At 50.2% G+C, this 21,413-nt stretch overlaps 2 protein-coding genes across 2 annotated transcripts in view; both read right to left on the reverse strand.

Annotated features, from left to right (window-relative positions):
• Positions 1-20,196, reverse strand: part of TOMM40 (translocase of outer mitochondrial membrane 40) — a 145,636-nt gene extending 125,440 nt beyond the window's left edge. The window contains exon 1 of the mRNA XM_078651267.1: positions 20,058-20,196. The gene's annotated coding sequence lies outside the window, so the exon portion shown is untranslated. The remainder of the gene's footprint in view (positions 1-20,057) is intronic.
• The window catches only part of APOE (apolipoprotein E), a 632,892-nt gene that overhangs the window by 474,725 nt on the left and 136,754 nt on the right, over positions 1-21,413 (reverse strand). The window lies entirely within an intron of this gene.

A 21,413-nucleotide genomic window follows, 5' to 3' on the forward strand; every position in this document is an offset into this window, starting at 1 on the left:
AAATGCAGCCAGAGTGGACACTGATGCAGTTTGAGCATATTATAAAGGGACAAAACAAATGCTGCACATTTGTTCACTGAAAATACTGTCAACGATCCACTAGTAATCCTCAGCAGCATCTCAGCCTATAAACTGGCACGGACTGCAAGTCGTACATAATTTCGACAAAGGCCAGTAACAAGTGTCGTCTACAACGTAAGATAGGATCGAAAACCAAATCTGTAGCAAAGAAAGAGGACATGTGAGAACTGGAAGACTTTTAATGCAATACACAACCCAACGGAAGCCACTGCAGCATGTGGCCTGCACGAACTACAAACCACAACACTCGAACCATATCCTTCTACTACAGGCCACAAGACCCCACCGACAAAACCACAACACTCGAACCATATCCTTCTACTACAGGCCACAAGACGCCACCGACAAAACCACAACACTCGAACCATATCCTTCTACTACAGGCCACAAGACGCCACCGACAAAACCACAACACTCGAACCATATCCTTCTACTACAGGCCAAAAGACCCCACCTACAAAACCACAACACTCGAACCATATCCTTCTACTACAGGCCAAAAGACCCCACCTACAAAACCACAACACTCGAACCATATCCTTCTACTACAGGCCAAAAGACCCCACCTACAAAACCACAACACTCGAACCATATCCTTCTACTACAGGCCACAAGACCCCACCTACAAAACCACAACACTCGAACCATATCCTTCTACTACAGGCCAAAAGACCCCACCTACAAAACCACAACACTCAAACCATATCCTTCTACTACAGGCCACAAGACCCCACCTACAAAACCACAACACTCGAACCATATCCTTCTACTACAGGCCAAAAGACCCCACCTACAAAACCACAACACTCGAACCATATCCTTCTACTACAGGCCAAAAGACCCCACCTACAAAACCACAACACTCGAACCATATCCTTCTACTACAGGCCAAAAGACCCCACCTACAAAACCACAACACTCGAACCATATCCTTCTACTACAGGCCAAAAGACCCCACCTACAAAACCACAACACTCGAACCATATCCTACTACAGGCCACAAGACCCCACCTACAAAACCACAACACTCGAACCATATCCTACTACAGGCCACAAGACCCCACCTACAAAACCACAACACTCGAACCATATCCTTCTACTCCAGACCACAAGACTCCACCTACAAAACCACAACACAAACCATATCCTGCTGCTCCAGGCCACAAGACGCCACCTACAAAACCACAACACTCCAACCATATCCCTCTACTCCAGACCACAAGACGCCACCAACAAAACCCCACCACAAACCATATCCTTCTACTCCAGGCCACAAGACCCGATCTACAAAACCACAACACTCCAACCATATCCTTCTGCTCCAGACCGTGCACACCCTGGTCATTCCCGGAGAAGAACTAACAAAGTTGTACCAGCACCTGTTAAAGAAAAAGACCACCTTGCTGCACCAAACTTGCGAGAAGAGAACTGCGGACTATTTTGGCTGGGCTCAGTTCAAATTCAAGGACACCCCAGAAGAGTTTAGACTCAACACAGCTGGGGGTCGATACCATCCTTACCCTACACAAAAAAGCTAATGCCCGCTGGCTCCAAATAAACAGTTGGGAAAAGCTCAAGATGATGAACTGAACCAAGCTGGACGGGTACATGACAGTCACGGACGGGTGCATGACAGTCACGGACGGGTGCATGACAGTCACGGACGGGGGCATGACAGTCACGGACGGGGGCATGACAGTCATGGATGGGTACATGACAGTCACGGACGGGGGCATGACAGTCACGGACGGGTGCATGACAGTCACGGACGGGTGCATGACAGTCACGGACGGGTGCATGACAGTCACGGACGGGGGCATGACAGTCACGGACGGGGGCATGACAGTCATGGATGGGTACATTACTGCTCGTCACTAGCCTCCAGGAGCTGAAACTGGTGAGGAGGGGGCGGACACGCAGCACCCCTAAAGAAAGAAATCAATAGAACTACACAATATTTGGCCCATTATCAGTAAGTCTAGGCCCCAATAATGAGAAGAACACCACAAATGCCAACACTGATATCTTTTCATAGAACCATCACTCATGAGATCACACACACGTTACGATCAACAGCAATTTCTTTCTTTTTCAAATATTTCTTATTTTTAGATCAATATTTTCTTCAACTTAGTCATTTCAAAACTCAATTTTCAATCATCAGAAAAATCGATACACAAAGAACATTAAAAAACATTCAAAAAATAAAAGGTGATTAATCACTTTGTTTATACAAGAAATTCCACCACAATCACAATAATACAACAAGCAATATTGAAGCAGCATAGCTTCCGTTGTTTTTTAGTTCATTTTTACCAAAAGTTGCCCACAAAACTAAAGGAGAAGGTCAAGTTTTACCCAGCAGGCCAACATCAAACGGTGCCCCTACTGGGTAAAGTGTTCCCATGGAGTGGTGATTGGGGTGAAGTCGTGGTGGCCTAATACTTTTTAGGCAAATTCTCAGAAGCATGACCGAACAAGACACGCACTCATACACAGAGGATCATAGTCAAAGGCTAGTAAACACTCCTTCGCTCTTTTTCATATCTTTAAGCTCTTCGGCTAAACAACAAAATTAATCTGAAGAGTTAATCAGATTAAAAAAGAAACAAATCTGGACTGAATTGCATGGACGCTCCTTAATAGAACACTTGAAAGCAGGTACGATTCCTTGGGGATTACAAATACGGAAATTCCTGTAATTTTTACAGAAGACCCAGTATATAACAAGCATTTACAATGCAATAGGTCTCTCAACGACATTGTTACGAGATATTGCATTGAAAATGTTATTTTTTTCCCCTTCGTGAAGCATTAATCAAAGGGTGTAATTGAAAATGGCAATAGCTCACGTTGTTATAGTTGCGAAATCTATTGCATTGCACTTGTACTATAGTACATTCTCTCTCGAAAATCCATATTCTTTTCCAACACATCAGGAAATATACCTATATACATATAGCCGGGGTATCAGTTACACCTGGAGGCAGAATTGTCATGTCTTATTAGGTGTAGGGTGTGTAACCCGAGGGATAGCTCTGCTGTGAGCCTGCAAGACTGGAGGAAGAGGCTGTGTAACCCGAGGGACAGCTCTGCTGTGAGCCTGTAAGACTAGAGGAAGAGGCTGTGTTAATCGAGGGACAGCTCTGCTGTGAGCCTGCAAGACTGGAGGAAGAGGCTGTGTAACCCGAGGGATAGCTCTGCTGTGGAACCCTGCGCCACTGGATGAAATAAGGAGCAGTAACCCGAGGGATAGCTCTGCCGTGGGAGCCTGCAAGACTGGAGGAAGAGGCTGTGTAACCCGAGGGATAGCTCTGCTGTGGAACCCTGCGCCACTGGATGAAGTGAGGAGCAGTAACCCGAGGGACAGCTCTGCCGTGAGAGCCTGGAAGACTGGAGGAAGAGGCTATGTAACCCGAGGGATAGCTCTGCCGTGGGAGCCTGCAAGACTGGAGGAAGAGGCTGTGTAACCCGAGGGATAGCTCTGCTGTGGAACCCTGCGCCACTGGATGAAATGAGGAGCAGTAACCCGAGGGATAGCTCTGCTGTGTGAGCCTGCAAGACTGGAGGAAGAGGCTATGTAACCAGAGGGATAGCTCTGCTGTGGAACCCTGCGTCACTGGATGAAATGAGGAGCAGTAACCCGAGGGATAGCGCTGCTGTGTGAGACTGCAAGACTGGAGGAAGAGGCTGTGTAACCCGAGGGATAGCTCTGCTGTGGAACCCTGCGCCACTGGATGAAATGAGGAGCAGTAACCCGAGGGATAGCTCTGCCGTGGGAGCCTGCAAGACTGGAGGAAGAGGCTGTGTAACCCGAGGGATAGCTCTGCTGTGGAACCCTGCGCCACTGGATGAAATGAGGAGCAGTAACCCGAGGGATAGCTCTGCTGTGTGAGCCTGCAAGACTGGAGGAAGAGGCTGTGTAACCAGAGGGATAGCTCTGCTGTGGAACCCTGCGTCACTGGATGAAATGAGCAGTAACCCGAGGGATAGCGCTGCTGTGTGAGACTGCAAGACTAGAGGAAGAGGCTGTGTAACCCGAGGGATAGCTCTGCTGTGGAACCCTGCACCACTGGATGAAATGAGGAGCAGTAACCCGAGGGATAGCTCTGCTGTGTGAGCCTGCAAGACTGGAGGAAGAGGCTGTGTAACCCGAGGGATAGCTCTGCTGTGGAACCCTGCGCCACTGGATGAAATGAGGAGCAGTAACCCGAGGGAAAAGCTCTGCTCTGTGAGACTGCAAGACTGGAGGAAGAGGCTGTGTAACCCGAGGGATAGCTCTGCTGTGGAACCCTGCGCCACTGGATGAAATGAGGAGCAGTAACCCGAGGGAAAAGCTCTGCTCTGTGAGACTGCAAGACTGGAGGAAGAGGCTGTGTAACCCGAGGGATAGCTCTGCTGTGGAACCCTGCGCCACTGGATGAAATGAGGAGCAGTAACCCGAGGGATAGCTCTGCCGTGGGAGCCTGCAAGACTGGAGGAAGAGGCTGTGTAACCCGAGGGATAGCTCTGCTGTGGAACCCTGCGCCACTGGATGAAGTGAGGAGCAGTAACCCGAGGGACAGCTCTGCCGTGAGAGCGGAGCAGTAACCCGAGGGACAGCTCTGCCGTGAGAGCCTGGAAGACTGGAGGAAGAGGCTGTGTAACCCGAGGGATAGCTCTGCCGTGGGAGCCTGCAAGACTGGAGGAAGAGGCTGTGTAACCCGAGGGATAGCTCTGCTGTGGAACCCTGCGCCACTGGATGAAATGAGGAGCAGTAACCCGAGGGATAGCGCTGCTGTGTGAGACTGCAAGACTAGAGGAAGAGGCTGTGTAACCCGAGGGATAGCTCTGCTGTGGAACCCTGCACCACTGGATGAAATGAGGAGCAGTAACCCGAGGGATAGCTCTGCTGTGTGAGCCTGCAAGACTGGAGGAAGAGGCTGTGTAACCCGAGGGATAGCTCTGCTGTGGAACCCTGCGCCACTGGATGAAATGAGGAGCAGTAACCCGAGGGATAGCGCTGCTGTGTGAGACTGCAAGACTAGAGGAAGAGGCTGTGTAACCCGAGGGATAGCTCTGCTGTGGAACCCTGCGCCACTGGATGAAATGAGGAGCAGTAACCCGAGGGATAGCGCTGCTGTGTGAGACTGCAAGACTGGAGGAAGAGGCTGTGTAACCCGAGGGATAGCTCTGCTGTGGAACCCTGCGCCACTGGATGAAATGAGGAGCAGTAACCCGAGGGATAGCGCTGCTGTGTGAGACTGCAAGACTAGAGGAAGAGGCTGTGTAACCCGAGGGATAGCTCTGCTGTGGAACCCTGCGCCACTGGATGAAATGAGGAGCAGTAACCCGAGGGATAGCTCTGCCGTGGGAGCCTGCAAGACTGGAGGAAGAGGCTGTGTAACCCGAGGGATAGCTCTGCTGTGGAACCCTGCGCCACTGGATGAAATGAGGAGCAGTAACCCGAGGGAAAAGCTCTGCTCTGTGAGACTGCAAGACTGGAGGAAGAGGCTGTGTAACCAGAGGGATAGCTCTGCTGTGGAACCCTGCGTCACTGGATGAAATGAGCAGTAACCCGAGGGATAGCGCTGCTGTGTGAGACTGCAAGACTAGAGGAAGAGGCTGTGTAACCCGAGGGATAGCTCTGCTGTGGAACCCTGCACCACTGGATGAAATGAGGAGCAGTAACCCGAGGGATAGCTCTGCTGTGTGAGCCTGCAAGACTGGAGGAAGAGGCTGTGTAACCCGAGGGATAGCTCTGCTGTGGAACCCTGCGCCACTGGATGAAATGAGGAGCAGTAACCCGAGGGAAAAGCTCTGCTCTGTGAGACTGCAAGACTGGAGGAAGAGGCTGTGTAACCCGAGGGATAGCTCTGCTGTGGAACCCTGCGCCACTGGATGAAATGAGGAGCAGTAACCCGAGGGAAAAGCTCTGCTCTGTGAGACTGCAAGACTGGAGGAAGAGGCTGTGTAACCCGAGGGATAGCTCTGCTGTGGAACCCTGCGCCACTGGATGAAATGAGGAGCAGTAACCCGAGGGATAGCTCTGCCGTGGGAGCCTGCAAGACTGGAGGAAGAGGCTGTGTAACCCGAGGGATAGCTCTGCTGTGGAACCCTGCGCCACTGGATGAAGTGAGGAGCAGTAACCCGAGGGACAGCTCTGCCGTGAGAGCGGAGCAGTAACCCGAGGGACAGCTCTGCCGTGAGAGCCTGGAAGACTGGAGGAAGAGGCTGTGTAACCCGAGGGATAGCTCTGCTGTGGAACCCTGCGCCACTGGATGAAATGAGGAGCAGTAACCCGAGGGATAGCGCTGCTGTGTGAGACTGCAAGACTAGAGGAAGAGGCTGTGTAACCCGAGGGATAGCTCTGCTGTGGAACCCTGCGCCACTGGATGAAATGAGGAGCAGTAACCCGAGGGATAGCTCTGCCGTGGGAGCCTGCAAGACTGGAGGAAGAGGCTGTGTAACCCGAGGGATAGCTCTGCTGTGGAACCCTGCGCCACTGGATGAAATGAGGAGCAGTAACCCGAGGGATAGCTCTGCCGTGGGAGCCTGCAAGACTGGAGGAAGAGGCTGTGTAACCCGAGGGATAGCTCTGCTGTGGAACCCTGCGCCACTGGATGAAATGAGGAGCAGTAACCCGAGGGAAAAGCTCTGCTCTGTGAGACTGCAAGACTGGAGGAAGAGGCTGTGTAACCAGAGGGATAGCTCTGCTGTGGAACCCTGCGTCACTGGATGAAATGAGCAGTAACCCGAGGGATAGCGCTGCTGTGGAACCCTGCGCCACTGGATGAAGTGAGGAGCAGTAACCAGAGGGATAGCGCTGCTGTGTGAGACTGCAAGACTAGAGGAAGAGGCTGTGTAACCCGAGGGATAGCTCTGCTGTGGAACCCTGCACCACTGGATGAAATGAGGAGCAGTAACCCGAGGGATAGCTCTGCTGTGTGAGCCTGCAAGACTGGAGGAAGAGGCTGTGTAACCCGAGGGATAGCTCTGCTGTGGAACCCTGCGCCACTGGATGAAATGAGGAGCAGTAACCCGAGGGATAGCGCTGCTGTGTGAGACTGCAAGACTAGAGGAAGAGGCTGTGTAACCCGAGGGATAGCTCTGCTGTGGAACCCTGTGCCACTGGATGAAATGAGGAGCAGTAACCCGAGGGATAGCGCTGCTGTGTGAGACTGCAAGACTAGAGGAAGAGGCTGTGTAACCCGAGGGATAGCTCTGCTGTGGAACCCTGCGCCACTGGATGAAATGAGGAGCAGTAACCCGAGGGATAGCTCTGCTGTGTGAGCCTGCAAGACTGGAGGAAGAGGCTGTGTAACCCGAGGGATAGCTCTGCTGTGGAACCCTGCGCCACTGGATGAAATGAGGAGCAGTAACCCGAGGGATAGCGCTGCTGTGTGAGACTGCAAGACTAGAGGAAGAGGCTGTGTAACCCGAGGGATAGCTCTGCTGTGGAACCCTGCGCCACTGGATGAAATGAGGAGCAGTAACCCGAGGGATAGCTCTGCCGTGGGAGCCTGCAAGACTGGAGGAAGAGGCTGTGTAACCCGAGGGATAGCTCTGCTGTGGAACCCTGCGCCACTGGATGAAGTGAGGAGCAGTAACCCGAGGGACAGCTCTGCCGTGAGAGCCTGGAAGACTGGAGGAAGAGGCTGTGTAACCCGAGGGATAGCTCTGCTGTGGAACCCTGCGCCACTGGATGAAGTGAGGAGCAGTAACCTGAGGGATAGCTCTGCCGTGGGAGCCTGCAAGACTGGAGGAAGAGGCTGTGTAACCCGAGGGATAGCTCTGCCGTGGGAGCCTGCAAGACTGGAGGAAGAGGCTGTGTAACCCGAGGGATAGCTCTGCTGTGGAACCCTGCGCCACTGGATGAAATGAGGAGCAGTAACCCAAGAGATAGCTCTGCTGTGTGAGACTGCAAGACTAGAGGAAGAGGCTGTGTAACCCGAGGGATAACTGCTGTGGGAGCCTGTAAGGAAGAGGCCGTGTAACTAGGTGGCAGGTACCTCAGGCCCTTAGGAACAGGCTAAACCCTTCACCCCAGCACATCCACCTTCCTGGGGGTATCTGAGGGCAAAACTAACCATTTCAGTATGGATGCCTAGGGATCGGCTGGTTCTGGGTCATATATTAACCTCGGTACACAATGAATGTGTCTGTCTATAACGAAATTGGTTCTCATGTAAAGCGTTCTGATACCGGATATCTTCAGGTCGAGTTTGTGCTATATAAAACTCTTTTAAAAAAATCCAACTTCTGACCTTAAACAGCAGCTAAACACTCTCTCTTTTGCTTCCGGGCAGGAGGGAGCAGCAGTGTAATTCCAAGATGCATTCGCATCTTGCGTGGCAAATGGTGCAGTGAACCATATTAGCATCCTGCATTGAACTTTGGAGTGTGTTGGGTTTCTTTGTCCTTGGTTCACGGGGTAGTAGGGAGGAGCGGGGATATATCCCTCCAAAAATGCAATCATTAGATTAATTACATTGGCGGCGTTAGAAAGATGGATTTACACCCTTCACCCCCATGTTGATTTTCAGGAAGAAGCGATACAATCTTGTCCAAAAGCAATTCAAACGATGAACAATTGTCCCTTAAAAAGGTGTTACTGGGTAGGCTTATTGCAAGTAAGCAGCAAATGTTGCCTCAACTTGGACTTTACAGAGAGAAGTCACAAAAATATATTGATGTTCTGATGTAACGGAAGGTAATGCGAAGATGCCACTCCCACAGAATGCAACTCGGAATGTGAAACAAGCATAGGAAATACCAGTCCCATTAATGGGAAGAAGTCGTACAACTCCCAATGCGCCCGGCCTGTGTAAAACAGAAGACCTGAGGTAGGAGCACAGCTGACATTCACTCACCTCAAAATTGCTGGGAGTATGGGTCGGCTGTTTTGTCCCTACAGCCTTGCTGCTTTCCACTCAGCTCACGCCACACAGACTGCACAGCTTCTCTAGCGCCAAATCCGCTCACACAAAACCCGCGCGCCAACTGAACCCACAGACGCGCTGGAGACATTTGGAATCTCATGATAGGCTGACAAGGGACGGAAGAACCTAGCCACACGATTAGTAGCTGTAGTCCTTGACGTATTGATTCAACTAGCTTCTGATTGGTAACACCAACGTTAATACCAGCCTTCCTGGTGATGCCATCTGTTGACAGCAGCAGCCTTTCTGATAACCGATACGGCCGTGTGGCTGCTGAGCACGGCGCACTGCACACGATTCATGTGGAAGAATGCACCCTCTCGTAGCGACCATGGCAGGGTCAGGCAAGAAGCCATTGTTTTAAGAACCCAAGCTGGAAATGGACAGAGCCGCCTGAAGTTAAATGTCCTGACCTCGCATATCATAGCTGCTGACATGCGCAGTCAGTCCTTAAAGTCCACAGCTGTGGCTTTTTTTCCCGCCAACTTGGAACCCCTGACTCAGTCAGATCTAGATATTAATTGGAAGAGCATTTATAACATCAAGGCGAAGTGACATTTTATCGCTATATACAGAGAGACCGGTTGGATTGTAAAGATGTTTGCTCCGAGGCGGGGGCTGAAGCGAGGAGAGGCTGCCCGAGCAGCCATTACGAGCGTGCAAGCCACAATAAAACAAGCTGTTGGAATCATGATCCCGCAGTACACGCCTCCAAAAGATAAGAAATTGCTTCACACCAGCCATGAAGCAGACGACCCAGTCCGGATGGGTCTTCCAAAAGGGAGAAAGGGTAGTGATCAAAAAGCATCCTTTTTAATGGGAAGCCAGCGTTTAGAATAAACGCTGTCGCGACCCAATGAAAATTATGGGCGGGTCTTCAAGTCCCCTTCTGAAATCGCCTTATCCACAATAGGTGTCGCCGAGCGAGCAGCGCATGCGCACTGCAACGCTAGGAGAGACCTAATAAAGGCTACAGCTGTATTGGTACGAAGTGTAGTCGAGACTTAATGGTTTTAACTATTGAAACGGCTGTCTGGAGAATAGTTGATTGAAATAGCCAAGCTCGAGCAGGAGCTTAATGACAACCAGTCAATAACAGACACCAAGACTTTATTGTCTAAAATTGAAAGAGAGATTGCTGAATTCAAAGATTTCACAATAAATCAAAAAAGTGTTACATTTGAAAAAGACAAAAAGAACTTCAGTCTTTAGACAACATATCCTTATTGGTATCCAGATTTCTATTCTCAGACAGATTCCTCTCAGATTTTCAAGCCAGGTCACAACGAAAATTCATTTCATTTTCGGATACTTCATCCTCCTCAACTGGAGAATCAGATATAGGAGAAACTAATTCAAATTACAACCAACAAAACATGAACCGTCAAACACCAGTCCCTTTTTAGGTCTCGGTGAGCCAGCGCATGCGCTGCTCTTCGAGACACGTTGTGTGCGGGCTTTGAAAAGTGCTACCACAGCTTTCTGGCTGGCATGGAGTGTGCAGTTACGCGCACAATGACGAGCAGAGGCACCATATGGCTTTCCTCTCTCGTCATGGTGCGCGCACACCACTCGCCAGCCTGCTTCCTTTTGCCACCTTTCCCCCCCCCCTACGTATCACGGCCAATGTTTGTTGGCTTTAAAATTCTGGTCACCCTACCGGAGTAGCACGGTCGGATACGACTCCGACCTCTTGACTCCAACAATAAACTTGTGTTCTCCAACCAACTTTCCTGCAAGGAAGCAGCCACCTTGAAATGTTTCTCTTGTATGAATCAGATAGCGCTTTCCAGCACATTAATAAAACGAGCTCGTAGAAAATTCGTCAACAATGGTCTCAGTTCGAAATATAATGCGAAGAAAAGGAGCACGGAGGGTAGAATGTAAATAGATGAAATACTAGCCTATATGAACATTCTATAAAAAAAAATTGTGAAATGAGAAGACACTACTGTGCATATGGAGTGAAAAACTGAACTAATATCAATGTCTTCCGGTATCTCCTGTTACTTTGCATTTTGATGTGACATTCCAAGATGGCCGTCAGATACACGCTGGGATGCCTGCAATGCTAGTCCTTCTTCTTCTATATTTACTGATACATGGTACCAGAGTCGGATGGAGTCTACTGTACTGCGAGCAGGGGCTAGGTAAGTAACTGTTTTTTTGGCCTTTGTACCTATATCATTATGCCATAATGAACCTTTTGACCTTTTCAGCCATCAGAGACATTTCGCCCAAATACCAAGAGCAGGGCAGGCATCATAAGGTGTGCACCAGTCGTTTTCTTCTGGTCTCCTGCAGTGTATGATGCTGGAGCCTCGCTCACCGCCCATGATTCTGTTTTTTCCATCAGCGACTTTTAGTCCCAGGACTGACATAATTCGATGCTCTGTGTCGGAGCTTCGTTTAAAGGTGGGCATCGATGGCAGCTGTGCATCAGTTCAGTGATTTTAAAGTTTGCATCACTGACATGGCTCTGGAGTGCCCCTCTCTGATGTGATTTAGAGTCTCAATCAGTGATGTGAATTCTAGAGATTTTACTGACATAATTCCGGAGTCTCCGTCACAGGCAGGGTTCTTGGCTCTCTGTTACAGACATGATGCTGAGGTCTCCATCACTGAAGTGATTCTTGTGTCTCCATCAATGGCATTTATCTGGGGGTTCAATCAGAAAATAAGCCTGAGGTCTCTCTTCCTCATGGCATGATTCTCCATCCTGTTAGAAACTTGATTTATTTGGGAACATGATTCTAAGGTTTCTGCTACATCATGATTCTGTGGTCTCCTCTCGTGGCATAGTTTTATGGCCTCCACTACTCAGATGGTATCAATCTGTTTTCTCCCATGAACTAATCTATTTTTTGGACTCCATCACGTTATTCTGTGCTCTCTGACACACTGATACAAATGTGGGTCTCCATCAAGACATATTGCTGGAATTTTCATCACTGTCTTGACTCTATGCCACTTCACTCAACTCTCCTCTACACTACTCTACGCCTCTCCATAACACTCCACTCCACACCGCTCCACTTTATGACACTCCACACCACTCTACTTTATCCCAATAATTTGGCTAATAAGGTTAAAAGGGTTTTTTGAAGCATAGACAAAGATAAACAAGCATTGGCATAGCCATTAGGTCTCGCATTTGGGACCTTATAAGTGTTTAGCCATGCAACAGGTGATGTTATTGCACCAAGGATGTTGTGCTGGATAACTAAAAACGTATAAGGTCCCAAAGGAGAGACCTATTGGCTATGCCAATGTTTGTTTTAGGGAGAGGCCAGCAACGTCTGTTAGGGAAAAACAGATTTGTAAATCAACCATGGGAAATGACTATGAGACGGAAATACTACAAAAATCCATTACCTATCCGATCTTTAATTTGTCAGACAGACAGAACTTTATCTAAAACTGAGGAGAGTATTTTGACTAAAGGTCTCTCATTTGTACCTGTTAAGCAAACAGATTTTACTAAAAAATGAAAATAGAAGTCATTGAATTTTGTCGGACAATTCGACTTAAAGCATTCTTTTTACACATGAATACACATCAACTAAGGAAACTACTGGACTTAGAAACAACTCGACTTTCAGTCCTCCACCACATAAAATGCCTAAAAAGATTTCTGTCTTTTGAACACACTGTGCTATCAGCTTTTCAACATATGGAAAACAAAAAGAATTTCATTTATCATAATATTTCCAAAATACAAAGAGACATTAATCATGCTAAAAGAAGATCAGCCCATTGTTACCAAACCAGCTAATAAGGGTGGAGCAATTGTTATTTGGTCCACCGAAGACCACAAAAAAAAGTAGAGAGGAAAATTTACAACACAGGATTTTACAAACGGATTCCAGCAGATCCAACACAAGATATTTTAGGTGCACTGTCAAACAACGATATAACCAAGGATTCATTGGACCAAAAGAATATGATTATCTTTTGAAAAAACACCCTCGGATACCAGCAATATAGAGGTTGCCGAAAATACACAAGAACGAGACATTACTTCCCGGAAGACCAATTGTGTCCGGTTGTGACTCTTAAAACCAATATCCAAATATGTTGATTTCTTTCTTTCTAAAAACATTTTTAAAGATGATTCCTTCATACATAAGAGATAGTATGGACTTCATAAACAAAATAGAAGATTTAAAAAATATTGAGACCAATCACAGACTAGTCACTTTTGTTGTAGTCTCATTATACAAACAGATACCGCAGGAAGAGGGCATAGAAGCAATTGAAATCTTTTGTAGACCATGACCACAGCAAGTTCCGACTGATTTTATCATTGAAGTGGCGAGTTTTGCATTTTAAAAAAATTACTTCAAATTGAATGTAGAATTATTTTTCCAAATCAAGGGGACAGCCTTGGGTTGTCCCTTTGCGCCGGAGCTGACAGTTCTGTACATGGCAACGTTTGAGGGAATTTGTCTTAAACAAAAACCCCTACAGAAATCATGTGTCAAAATGGGTATGTTACATCGATGTTTTTGTATGGACAGACCACGAAGATCTACTGTATAAATTCCATGGCTGGTTGAATGACAGGACACCAGATACTACATTTAGTTTACACCATGATTCCATCAAAATTACATTCATTGATGTTGAGGTGGTTGCAGTTGATGGTTTATTAAAAACATTACTACCCATCAAGCCAACCAATAGAAATAAAGCTCTACATTATGCAAGGCACAATTCCTGGAGCTTAAAGGACAATCTGTGATTGAAAAACTTGCAGAAAGAGGCTACCCCAAAAAATTGCTAAAACACTCAGTTAAACGAGCGTGGTGGTCACCTTGTGAAGAATTACTCTTAAAGAGAAACTGACCAAAGTTAGAACCACCAGTGTTTGTATCTACATTTTGTATAAATACGAATCAGTTGAAAAAAATCATTCATCAGAATTGGCATTTAATTATTTGGACCCATCATTAAAGACTCCTTGGTTTGCTCTTAAAAAAAGAAAAAAGTTTAAGGGACAAACTAGTTAGAGCATCGACTTCAAAAGCATCAGTAAAAAGTACAATGCAATAGTTCCTAATTCTTCCACCAATCCAACAAATGTGGTACATGCATCAATTGTCATCCAACTGTCGAAGGAATAACTTTCACGCATAAGAATATCCACTGGAAACATGTTTTTTTCCAATTGTAATGCAAAGAACGTGGTATATGGAATTATCTGTCCGTGGAATATATTGTACATAAGAAAAACTAATCAAGAAGTGCATCAACGCATGACCCAGCACAAATCTGGGATTCGAAAAAAAGTCCTAAAGACACCTCTAGTCACACATTGGTTAGATGAAAACCATATGGAAACAGATTTAAAATGGACTGTGCTAACAGTGATTCAGGCAGAACAAACAGGTGGAGATTCCAAAACGCGTTTAATACAACAAGAAGCATTTGTACTTGCAAAGTTTAATACTGCCACTGAAGGGCTGAATGAAATAAAAAAAATGTCAACACCTTTAATACAGCGATCCTGGAACATTCAGCTTTAAGATAAAGAACCAGAATTTGTACATACATGTTCATTCCTAAGGTCTGATTGCAAATAAAAGTTTTCAAAAGAATTCATTGCTTTTGAATTACGACATTTCCCACAAACCATTGTGTTGGTCCCTTTGCTTTCACATTAACTATAGATCAATATGTGGCAAATATAGTGTCAAGTTGTCTCTAATAGAAGCAATTTGCCCCTTTCTTCTTTTGACACATTCAAGACTTAAGAATCGATGCAATGGGTTCGCTGTCACACTTTCCAACAGCAAAGAAAACATTGTTGATTGCTCAGTTTTTTGCTTCTTCAAAAAAACTTTATTGGTTTTTGTTTAATGCGGGAAGCCTTTGTCAGACACGACTTCCAGGAGAGACGCTCAATTGTATAAAAATAAGATCCGTTTCCGGGTAGATACTGTCGCCAGGATTGAATTTTGAAGCACTGTATCGAATTGACAACGGGACAAGGTTAGTCTATTCACCTTCCTGCATCAGCGCAACGCAGTACAGTTAGACAGCCAAAGTGCATTGATCGATGTCAATGGCAGGTTGCGAAGTAGGGCACGCAAGCTAAACGCATCAGCTTCTAACAAAGTCAGTAGTTGGCTTGATCTTGGAAAATGTAGTTCATTTTTTGCTCTTCATTTTAGGAATTTATTTTAAAAAAAGACAAAGAACAGGTACCCTGTGGCAAAAATATGAACGCTTCACTTCAGGATAGATGTAAGTGAATTTACCAACATTTGACATCAGATCAATGTTTGTACATAGTCTGACTCCGTGTCCTATTCTTTGTAGGTGTCTGAAGGCTTTTAGATTAATGACTATTTTGGCGTTCAACTAAGGTAGTGCGGACATTTAAGGTAATTTAGAGCGAAAGGGTGTTTTGATTGTGTGAAGATTGAGTAATGAGAATTTAGAGGGAAAAAAAACAATGTTTAATTTTTCAGCATTCTAGGGTTCTGGGTCCTGAGAAGAACCCCAAAATTCGATATAAAGGGGTTCAAAATGCACCAACAATTTTTCCACCAAACGAGTGCTTTTTATGATAATACCGTATCTGAAAAAAACGTATTATTAAAAAAGAGGCGATTTCGCTTGGAGCTCAGTAGGGGCACCGTAATGTGTTGGCCCGCTGAGTAAAACTTGACCATCTAAATTAGTTTTGGGGGCAATTTTTGGTAAATATTAACTCAAAAAACAATTAACCTATGCTGCTTCAATATTGTTTGTTGTATTATTGTGATTGTTTATACAACAAATTACACCACAAAGTGATAAATTAATCACCTTTATTTTTTGTATATGTTTTTAATGGTCTTTCTGAGTATCAATTTTTCTAATGATGTTTGAAAATTGAGTTTTGAAATCACTAACTTGAAGAAAATGTTCATCTAAAAAGAAGAAATATTTGAAGAAAAAAAAATTGCTGTTGATCAAAAGGTGTGTGTGATCTCATGAGCGAATGATTCTATGAAAAGATATCATGATTGGTATTTGTGTTGTTCTCCTAAAGCAAGAAAAGCATGACGGAGAGAAGAAGGTGCAGCACTGTCATGGATGGGTACACGAGCTCTCACCAATAGGCCCCAGGAACTGAAGCCGATGAGGACGAAGGGGCGGAGACGCCACCCCTCACAGCAGCTCACATGCCTGTGAGCGTCACCAGGACCCCCTGCCCCTAAAACATTACCAGGATCACAGAAAGAGGCAGGTGCATGACTGCCATGCAGCCGTTCATGAGCCCCCGGCTCCACCCCAGGTGCTGCCCCATCTCAGAGGCCGGCTGCACAGTGAAGACCCCCTTCCATCATCCCAGAGACTGGGGGTGTTCAATCCCCCCCCTTCCCTTTCTGGGCCACTTGGTGAACCCCATCGTTGTCCCTCTCCAGGCCCCCAACATCACACTGCCCCCTCTCCAGGCCCCCCACATCACTGTCACTCTCCAGCCCCCCCATCACACTGTCACTCTCCAGCCCCCCCCCATCACACTGTCACTCTCCAGCCCCCCCCCATCACACTGTCACTCTCCAGCACCCCCCCCATCACACTGTCACTCTCCAGCCCCCGCCATCACTGTCACTCTCCAGCCCACCCACATCACTGTCACTCTCCAGCCCCCCCCCATCACTGTCACTCTCCAGCCCCCCCCATCACTGTCACTCTCCAGCCCCCCCCTCATCACTGTCACTCTCCAGCCCCCCCCATCACTGTCACTCTCCAGCCCCCCCCATCACTGTCACTCTCCAGCCCCCCCCTCATCACTGTCACTCTCCAGCCCCCCCCATCACACTGTCACTCTCCAGCCCCCCCATCACTGTCACTCTCCAGCCCCCCCATCACACTGTCACTCTCCAGCCCCCCCCATCACACTGTCACTCTCCAGCCCCCCATCACACTGTCACTCTCCAGCCCCCCCCCATCACTGTCACTCTCCAGCCCCCCCCCATCACTGTCACTCTCCAGCCCCCCCCCATCACTGTCACTCTCCAGCCCCCCCCCATCACTGTCACTCTCCAGCCCCCCCCCATCACTGTCACTCTCCAGCCCCCCCCCATCACTGTCACTCTCCAGCCCCCCCATCACTGTCACTCTCCATCCCCCCCATCACTGTCACTCTCCAGCCTCCCCTCATTGTCACTCTCCAGCCCCCCCCCCCACTGTCACTCTCCAGCCCCCCTCACTGTCACTCTCCAGCCCCCCCCCCCACTGTCACTCTCCAGCCCCCCTCACTGTCACTCTCCAGCCCCCCCCTCATCACTGTCACTCTCCAGCCCCCCCCCTCATCACTGTCACTCTCCAGCCCCCCCCCTCATCACTGTCACTCTCCAGCCCCCCTCACTGTCACTCTCCAGCCCCCCCCTCATCACTGTCACTCTCCAGCCCCCCCCCCCTCACTGTCACTCTCCAGCCCCCCCCCCCCTCACTGTCACTCTCCAGCCCCCCCCCCCCTCACTGTCACTCTCCAGCCCCCCCCTCATCACTGTCACTCTCCAGCCCCCCCCCTCATCACTGTCACTCTCCAGCCCCCCCCATCACTGTCACTCTCCAGCCCCCCCCCCCCTCACTGTCACTCTCCAGCCCCCCCCTCATCACTGTCACTCTCCAGCCCCCCCCCCCCTCACTGTCACTCTCCAGCCCCCCCCCCCCTCACTGTCACTCTCCAGCCCCCCCCCCCCTCACTGTCACTCTCCAGCCCCCCCCCATCACTGTCACTCTCCAGCCCCCCCCCATCACTGTCACTCTCCAGCCCCCCCCCATCACTGTCACTCTCCAGCCCCCCCCCATCACTGTCACTCTCCAGCCCCCCCCCATCACTGTCACTCTCCAGCCCCCCCCCATCACTGTCACTCTCCAGCCCCCCCATCACTGTCACTCTCCATCCCCCCCATCACTGTCACTCTCCAGCCTCCCCTCATTGTCACTCTCCAGCCCCCCCCCCACTGTCACTCTCCAGCCCCCCTCACTGTCACTCTCCAGCCCCCCCCCCCACTGTCACTCTCCAGCCCCCCTCACTGTCACTCTCCAGCCCCCCCCTCATCACTGTCACTCTCCAGCCCCCCCCCTCATCACTGTCACTCTCCAGCCCCCCCCCTCATCACTGTCACTCTCCAGCCCCCCCCCATCACTGTCACTCTCCAGCCCCCCCCATCACTGTCACTCTCCAGCCCCCCCCTCATCACTGTCACTCTCCAGCCCCCCCCATCACTGTCACTCTCCAGCCCCCCCCATCACTGTCACTCTCCAGCCCCCCCCTCATCACTGTCACTCTCCAGCCCCCCCCATCACACTGTCACTCTCCAGCCCCCCCATCACTGTCACTCTCCAGCCCCCCCATCACACTGTCACTCTCCAGCCCCCCCCATCACACTGTCACTCTCCAGCCCCCCATCACACTGTCACTCTCCAGCCCCCCCCCATCACTGTCACTCTCCAGCCCCCCCCCATCACTGTCACTCTCCAGCCCCCCCCCATCACTGTCACTCTCCAGCCCCCCCCCATCACTGTCACTCTCCAGCCCCCCCCCATCACTGTCACTCTCCAGCCCCCCCCCATCACTGTCACTCTCCAGCCCCCCCATCACTGTCACTCTCCATCCCCCCCATCACTGTCACTCTCCAGCCTCCCCTCATTGTCACTCTCCAGCCCCCCCCCCCACTGTCACTCTCCAGCCCCCCTCACTGTCACTCTCCAGCCCCCCCCCCCACTGTCACTCTCCAGCCCCCCTCACTGTCACTCTCCAGCCCCCCCCTCATCACTGTCACTCTCCAGCCCCCCCCCTCATCACTGTCACTCTCCAGCCCCCCCCCTCATCACTGTCACTCTCCAGCCCCCCTCACTGTCACTCTCCAGCCCCCCCCTCATCACTGTCACTCTCCAGCCCCCCCCCCCTCACTGTCACTCTCCAGCCCCCCCCCCCCTCACTGTCACTCTCCAGCCCCCCCCCCCCTCACTGTCACTCTCCAGCCCCCCCCTCATCACTGTCACTCTCCAGCCCCCCCCCTCATCACTGTCACTCTCCAGCCCCCCCCATCACTGTCACTCTCCAGCCCCCCCCCCCCTCACTGTCACTCTCCAGCCCCCCCCTCATCACTGTCACTCTCCAGCCCCCCCCCCCCTCACTGTCACTCTCCAGCCCCCCCCCCCTCACTGTCACTCTCCAGCCCCCCCCCCCCTCACTGTCACTCTCCAGCCCCCCCCCATCACTGTCACTCTCCAGCCCCCCCCCATCACTGTCACTCTCCAGCCCCCCCCCATCACTGTCACTCTCCAGCCCCCCCCCATCACTGTCACTCTCCAGCCCCCCCCCATCACTGTCACTCTCCAGCCCCCCCCCATCACTGTCACTCTCCAGCCCCCCCATCACTGTCACTCTCCATCCCCCCCATCACTGTCACTCTCCAGCCTCCCCTCATTGTCACTCTCCAGCCCCCCCCCCACTGTCACTCTCCAGCCCCCCTCACTGTCACTCTCCAGCCCCCCCCCCCACTGTCACTCTCCAGCCCCCCTCACTGTCACTCTCCAGCCCCCCCCTCATCACTGTCACTCTCCAGCCCCCCCCCTCATCACTGTCACTCTCCAGCCCCCCCCCTCATCACTGTCACTCTCCAGCCCCCCCCCATCACTGTCACTCTCCAGCCCCCCCCATCACTGTCACTCTCCAGCCCCCCCCTCATCACTGTCACTCTCCAGCCCCCCCCATCACTGTCACTCTCCAGCCCCCCCCATCACTGTCACTCTCCAGCCCCCCCCTCATCACTGTCACTCTCCAGCCCCCCCCCCCCTCACTGTCACTCTCCAGCCCCCCCCCCCCTCACTGTCACTCTCCAGCCCCCCCCCCCCCTCACTGTCACTCTCCAGCCCCCCCCTCATCACTGTCACTCTCCAGCCCCCCCCCTCATCACTGTCACTCTCCAGCCCCCCCTTCGGTCTCTGGGCTGTACCCCTCCACTGCAGGGGGCCCCCCGTCTCCCCCCTCCCTCCAGGGGGCCCCCCGTCTCCCCCCCCCGGCCCTCCCCGCTCACTCACCGGCCTCGGAAGGTCGAAGATCCGGCTGCAACAGACTCACGCACCGTCAGGGACACCCGAACCCTGCACCTGCGAGTCCCGCCCCTGCTGCGCCGCTATTGGCTGCGCGTGGGCGCACAGTCCTGGGCACGCAAACCCGTTGGTTCATTTACCTGCCACTCCTAGCCCGTTTCCCTGGACACTGACGCCCTTTCTTACTCATTCATTATTGGCTGCTCTATTCCGTCCATTATACCGGTCGTGCTTGTTATTGGACAGTACAGATAAGGAGGCTGGTTCCGCAGGCGGCGCTCGAGCCTCCTCCCGCTCTCCCATTGGTCGAACCGCCTCCAGCGCGCCTCTGATTGAATCCACTGGCTGCTCTCGCGGCTCACCCCTCCCCGCAGTTTGGCTGCACGGAACGGTCCATGTGAGCAGGAGCCGGCAAGGTCAGGTGTGCTGGGACCACAATGCAGTGCGGTGACCCCGTGCGCGGAGCGTGGAAACAGAGAACGGACTCACTGAGCGCAGACTGAAAACAGCGCCTTGGTACCGAGAGTGGAAACAAAAGACGGACAAAGCAGCGCTCTCTTGACTGAGCCGCAGCTGCCAGCTCTGTGTGCGCATGCGTGACGCTTCCAAGCGTCCTGCCTCTGCATGCGTGACGCTTCCAAGCGTCCTGCCTCTGCATGCGTGACGCTTCCAAGCGTTCTGCGTCTGCATGCGTGACCCTTGTATGTTTATGTGTGACACTGGCATTGCATGTAAACAAGGCATTCCTGGACATGCAATGAGATCATTTTCAGACATTTATCTATTTTTTTGATCAATTTCGTGGTCTAGAACAAGCAATACAATGTCATGAAACTTCCCAAATGCCAATGCAATGTCACTAGGGTGACCAGATTCTCAAAACAACAATCATTGTAATAGACAATAGGTCTCGCCTTTTGGACCTTATAAGTATTTAGTTATGCAGCACAATATCCTTGGTGCAACAACATCAACTGTTGCATGGCTAAACACTTAAGGTACTTCCTAACTTGAGTGGACTGGCCACTCACCTCTGTGCACTGTTGCTCTATGTGAGCTATTCACAACAATTTAAACTGCTACATCATATTTTTCAAAAATGACTATAAACAGTGTAATCTTGAACATAAAACTTGTGTTCTGCTTGTCAAACGTACTTTTTAATTTGATTGTAGTCATCAAAATAAATCAATAACATTTCAATTCGTTTTCATACAGTATATAAACAATTTTCCATTTCATGAATTATATAACATGCTGATGGAGCCCAAAAATATGACACGCTGATGAAGCCCGATGCATTTCGAGTCTCAAGGGACTCTTCTTCAGGGGCCTGAAACTGAA

Source organism: Lissotriton helveticus, chromosome 7, assembly GCF_964261635.1.
Source record: "Lissotriton helveticus chromosome 7, aLisHel1.1, whole genome shotgun sequence".
Classification (NCBI taxonomy): Eukaryota; Metazoa; Chordata; class Amphibia; order Caudata; family Salamandridae; genus Lissotriton; species Lissotriton helveticus.